Source organism: Tupaia chinensis, unplaced genomic scaffold (genome assembly GCF_000334495.1).
Source record: "Tupaia chinensis unplaced genomic scaffold, TupChi_1.0 Scaffold148607_1, whole genome shotgun sequence".
NCBI lineage: Eukaryota > Metazoa > Chordata > Mammalia > Scandentia > Tupaiidae > Tupaia > Tupaia belangeri.
This window is the reverse complement of record NW_006208456.1, coordinates 1899728-1905727: the sequence shown is the minus strand read 5'-3', so window position 1 is coordinate 1905727 and position 6000 is coordinate 1899728.

The following is a 6000-nucleotide window of genomic DNA, read 5'->3' as shown; positions in this document are numbered from 1 at the left end:
GTTATCAGATATATGTATCTGAATAAAAATATTTTTAAAAATTCTGTTGCCTTTTTCCTGACATGTATAAAAATTGTCAGTATAAACTGTCCTTTTTCTTATGAAGACTTTCCATGTCAAGAAGAAAAAACCTTTTATGCTTTATGTCATACTGCATGCATTTGAAGTAAAATACCTTTTAATATATTCCATTTTTACATCTTTCCTTCAAGTCAAATTTAGAAGATTAAGTAGACATACAAGTAAAATATATACAAAAACATTTAGAAAATCCTGAAGTGGGGTTCAGGAGATTATCTGGCAATTATTTTTTCTCTTTTTAAGTTACTTTTTTTCTTTTTACAATTTTTGTTGCACTGAAGGACTGTGAAAATGACTGTCTTATAGCAGCTGTTTTCTATAGAAATATAAACAAGGAAATATGGCCTAAAACATGTTTGACTAGAGACTCAGCGACTCAAGATGTCCATCCTTCCTGATCCTTGGTGAACCCGGAAGTGATCACATGAACAGTAAGTGTCCAGGAGGTTCTCTCCTGATGACGAGCTGGTATAACCACCATGTGGCACAGATTTTAGAAAGGCTAATAAGTACTGGTGTCTTCCAGCTGTTTTTGTACGCTTGTGTCTATTTCCCGTACCATGCCTGTGCCTCCGTCTCACACTCTTCCTCCCCTCACAAACACACCTCCACATGCTTGCCTCCACCACAGGTAATGCATATCTTCACTCCTCCCCCCACGAATGCCATGTCTGTGTCTCCTACCCTCCAGACTCTGATTCTTCTCCACTCCCTCTGGCATCAGGTATTCGTGCTTTTCCCATTGCTCAAACTCCTGTCTTCACACATTACTCCCAACACTCCATTGTGTATATACTCCCTTTTTTTTTTTTTTTTTTTTTTGAGAGATTTTCGCTATAGGGCGTGTGCGCTCGCCAGACAGAGAGAGACAGAGAGACAGAAAGTGAGAAATCACCCCCCAGGGGGGATGGTCACGCCGCAATCCCTTCTCCTCCGTTCTCCTCTTGGGATCTTGGGCACGCACGCACACGCGCCCGGCCTGAGTTTTAAGCCACTGGGTCCGGGACATGAACCGCGGTCGACTACGTGGGAGTCCAGCGACATAGCCATTACGCTAACTGCTGGTTCCCTATACTCCCTTTCGCTACACATGTACACTAAGCCAGCCTCCCACCCCCAGCAAATCTGAGAAATGTCCCACCCATGCCAGCCAGCCATGATTATGTACATTTCCAATCCATGTGTTTTGCTTTTTTGCTAGAGGGCACGTGCACTGATCAGAAAGCACATGCCCAATGGATCATGATCACGTCGTTCCCCCACTTCATCTTGCTGTGGCATGAATGCATTTGCACTGGGTGTATTTTTCAAGCCATTGACACCAGGATTAGGACAACAGTCAGCCATGTGGACCCAGCTCCCTATGCATTTTGCTTAACCATGTACACTGGGCCTATACTACATTGTTAAGAGTAGACCAGCAAATGGCGTAGCAAATCTCTGGAATCCCACATGCCAACTATGGTTCAGATCCTAGACCCGGTGGCTTGAAACTCATGCTGGGCGTGTGTGCATGTGTACTCAAGATCCTAAAGAGGCAAATGGATTGCAGAGTGGCCATCCCCCCAGGGGGTGATTTCTCACTTTCCCCGTTAAGGCAAAACAAACAAACAAAGAAACAAAAAACCCTCTAAAACAAAAAACAAATGGGGTTGTGTTTTTTGTGTTGGGAGGGAGTGTTTTTGAAAGAGAAATTTTTACTATACGATGCGTGTGCTTTCCAAAGAGACAGAAAGTGAGAGATTTCCAGGGGAGATGGCCACACCACAATCCCTTCTCCATTACCCCCTCAGGATTTTGGGCACACACACTCCCTGTATTTCAAGTCTCTGGGTCCAGGGCTCTAACCATGGTCGCCCATGTAGGCGTTAAGCAACATGACTGCTATGCCATCTGCTGGTCCTGTTAGGTTGTGTTTGTACCTACTATGCTATGGGCATCCTTCTGTGTCTGTACATAGGGATATATCTTTTTATAGCTGCCGAATTGATTGCAACCTAGGAAAGGTCATTACCTAAGGTTCTTTCACTATTAAAACAATTGTATATATCTACATATACATACATATTTTTTTTCCTTTGGTCATGAGAGAGCACATGTACATGAGAGAGAGATGAGCATTCCCTCCACAGGGTGTGGTCACACCAGAATCCCTTACCTTCATTCTTCCAGCCCATCTGACCCTGGGTACTCATGTGTGTGCCTGGCATATTTCAGACTGACTGAGCCAGGGATTTAAACTGTGGAATCTGGCTTCTTTTGAGAAGTACCTTACTGCTGTACTGCAGTAAGTGGTCCCGCATTTATGTATTTAACACAGTACACACAAATGCTCAAAAACAGTTGGGACTGGCAGATAGCATAATTGTTATGTTGCTGGACTTGCATGTAGTCGACTGCGGTTCGATTCCTGGACCTGGCAGCTTAAAACTCAATGCCAGGCGTATATGTGTGCATGCCCAAAATCCCGAGAAGAGAAGGGAGAAGGGATTGCAGAATGGCCATCCCCCTTGTGGAGTCATTTCTCACTTTCTGTCTCTGTCTCTCTGGTGAGTGCACACACCCTACAATAAAAATCTCTTTCTCAAAAAAAAAAAGTAAGGATTCTAGATGTCCAGCCTTTGTCCTAGGACACAATGCACTAAAAATAAGAGCAATGAGTTATTGGGTTTTCCTTTTTTTTTAAGAGACAGAAAGAAATCACTCCCCCGAGAAGGGCGGGGGGGGGGATGGTCATGCCACAATGCCTTCTCCATTCTCCTCTTGAGATCTTGGGTGAGCATGCACGCATATGCACCTGGTGTGAGTTTCAAGCTGCCATGTTCGAGACTTGAACCACAGTTGAACACATGGCAGTCCAGTGACATAACCATAACACAATCTGCTGATCCTGAGCAATGAGTTATTTATGATGAGAATTAAGGCTCTTATAGGTGCTGAATTAAAAATTCTCTGCCTTTTAAGGGAAGACAGCAGCAAGAAATGTATCCTTATAATCAAAGAACTGTAGAATGAGAAGTAGAAACAGGCCGGCCAGTGGTGATTAAAGCAGCTGGATCTCCCATGACCGACTGCACAGTTCGAGTCCTGGACCTTGTGCTTTGAAAAACAGCTGAATGCATGTGCATGCATTTCCAAAATCCCGGAGGAGAATGGAAGAGAAGGAATTGCAGTGTGGCCATCGCCCCTGGGGGGTTCTTGCTTGTGCTTATTTGCTCTCTGGTGGGCACATGTGTCTTATAACAAACTAAAAAGAAAAAAAGTAGAAACTGAACTATAGTCCTATTCTGTGACCGAGATTATTGGGTCATTGCAAAAGTCATGACACATTTTTGCACAGAAACACACAGAAAATACATCATGACTTTTCCAACAACCCAATACATTTTAGCTGATAGCACAGAATATGTGCTAGCAAAATGTGTGAAGTTATTGCTGTTTGTTCCTGATTCTTAATTTAATGGCCTATCAGCTAACCTTTACCTTGTCCATTGCTGGAAGGAGGACTAGGAATGGTCGAGTGCATAGTAACTTGCTGCCCCTGGAAGTGCTCTCTCCAGGAGTCTAATTAATGTTAGGTGGTGGCCAGGGAACTTTTGAGGAAAAACAAAAAATTGAGATAGGAGATTACCTTTGGTAGTGAACTACTGAAAAATTTAGCATAAAGGAATGTGTCACTGGGGCCAGCATGTGGTGTGGTAGTTAAGGTACTGGACTCCCTCATGGCTGAACTCAGTTAAAGTCCCTCACCTGGTGGCTTGGAAATCACACCAGGTGCGTGTGCATGCATGCCCAAAACTCCAGGAGGAGAATAGAGAAGAGATTGCAGCATGGCCATCTACCGGGTGGGAGGTAGTCGGGGAGGTCTCACTTCCCTTCTCACTGTCTCTGGCGAGCACACATGCCCTATAACAAAAACTTTAAAAAAAAAAAAGTGTCAGTATCTTTCTCCACACATACACATACAAGCTGCCAGCGATTGAAAGGCTGAATTTCTTCAGAATAGAGTATCACTGGAAGTTGATCAGCTAAAACTAATACAATGAAAAAAGATACACCTTTTTTTTATAAAATAACCCAATTTATTACTATTTTAAAACAAATCTCACAACATCCAGAAACTCAACATTTCTAAATAATTTAACACACAGTAGGTTTAGTCATAAAGTCATGCTATAAAATTCCTGTGTATAAAAGATTACGAAAGTATTAATAGACGTTAAACTGTTCAGAATGGAGTTGGTTCTACAAGGCAAAGATTCTGGAATGACGCTCGCGGTCATGCCTGACAGCCTGGGAGAAATAGCTGGCCGGCTGCAAGTTCTCTACACCTTCCAGCTCGCCAGTCTTGTGATGGAATTGGCCCTCTAGGCAGTAGCCCTCAGAGGCAGGTACCCTACTGATCAAAGAAGCACAGAACTTGCCGCCCGGACAGTGTTAGTCACTTAATTTAGCTGACATCTAAATGTTCTATCCTGCGTAGGAGAACTACTTAGCACATCCCCAGAGGGATGATCTTGGATGCAGCAAATCCAGAAGATGACCCAAGTAGGGAAATCCTGACACTGATTATGCTGACAGCAACTGCTCACGTGGGCTTCGAATGAGTGTGGGTGAGGTTTGATCCTCAAACATCCACGCGTAGGCTAGGTATTTATCCATCTGCCCTTTGGAAGTACTTTCCACCAACATCCAGTTCTAAATTTTAAAGTGCAAATCTACTGAAAAATAGTTTACTCTCACCCACCCTGCCTTGTTACGTTTGCTAGATCATAATTTAGTTGGCTGGTTTCCCCTTAACCTGCCCAATATGAGAAATCAACTAGAATCCAGTTGTGACTTCTCCAAGTGCCCAGTGAAAAGTTTTACCAATTTATCTTAGGTCAGAAAAAGGTAAGATTCAGTCTAGTTTTTCCTGCCAGTTTTCCTCCTTTACAGTTATTGATTTATTAAAAAAGAATAGAGAGATATAGATAAGGTACATCATTTCTAAAAGTTCAGTAATTTTTAAATAAAACCTTTGATTATTTTATTTTTTAAAATTTCACCTATCTTATGGTTTTACAAAAAGAAAACATGACACAGGCTACGTTAAGCTAAAGGAATAAAGTAAAGTCAGTTAGCTGTGTCAGGAAGCACCACCTCTGCTACACTGAATCCTGTTTTCCGATATTGACAGGCACATCAAGGAAACGTATGCCCCAGAAAGAGTTTCAGTAAAGGATAACTTGCAGTTTAGCAGTGCTCTTTCTTTCCCTGATCTTACACTGGCCTAGTAAACTGGTCTGAGAGACACTCAACTGCTCCTGACTGATGCTTTGACACATGCCTGTCCCCTCCTCCAAATTTTGTAAGTGGATGATTAAACCCAACCTTTCTGGGCCTTAGGCTTTTCCACTGAGCCTAAGGAAAACCCAGGTAGAAGATTCCAATTCTACTTATACATCACCAACTCTGAGACCAAGTCAATAGTCAAGATTCATTTCTCATTCCTCGTTATTCTGCTTCAGACTACCGGTAAAAAGGGGTCAGAAGCAGCACCTATCCACAGGTCCGAATTCCTCTTTGCACACAGGGACCACGCTGAAGTGCCTCATACCACCTCTGTAAGTAGAGTGGATCCAGTGACCATACCAAGTTATTCACAGTCGTCATAAGCAGACCTTCTCCTGATCACACTCAAAGCCAACGTTTACACCTGCTAACTTTCATACATGATTATCAAATTTTACACAATATTCTGTATTTAGTGACTGCCACAGTCTGCAAAATTACACAATGATGCTTAAAGGATGACAATCCATTTCCTAAGTACACTCAAAATATTAGACTGTAGAGACAAAGCAAAATTGATCATAAAGTTGAATTCTGTGAATAGTAAGAGAGGTAGGTTAATAATCACTGTCCTAAGATAAGCCA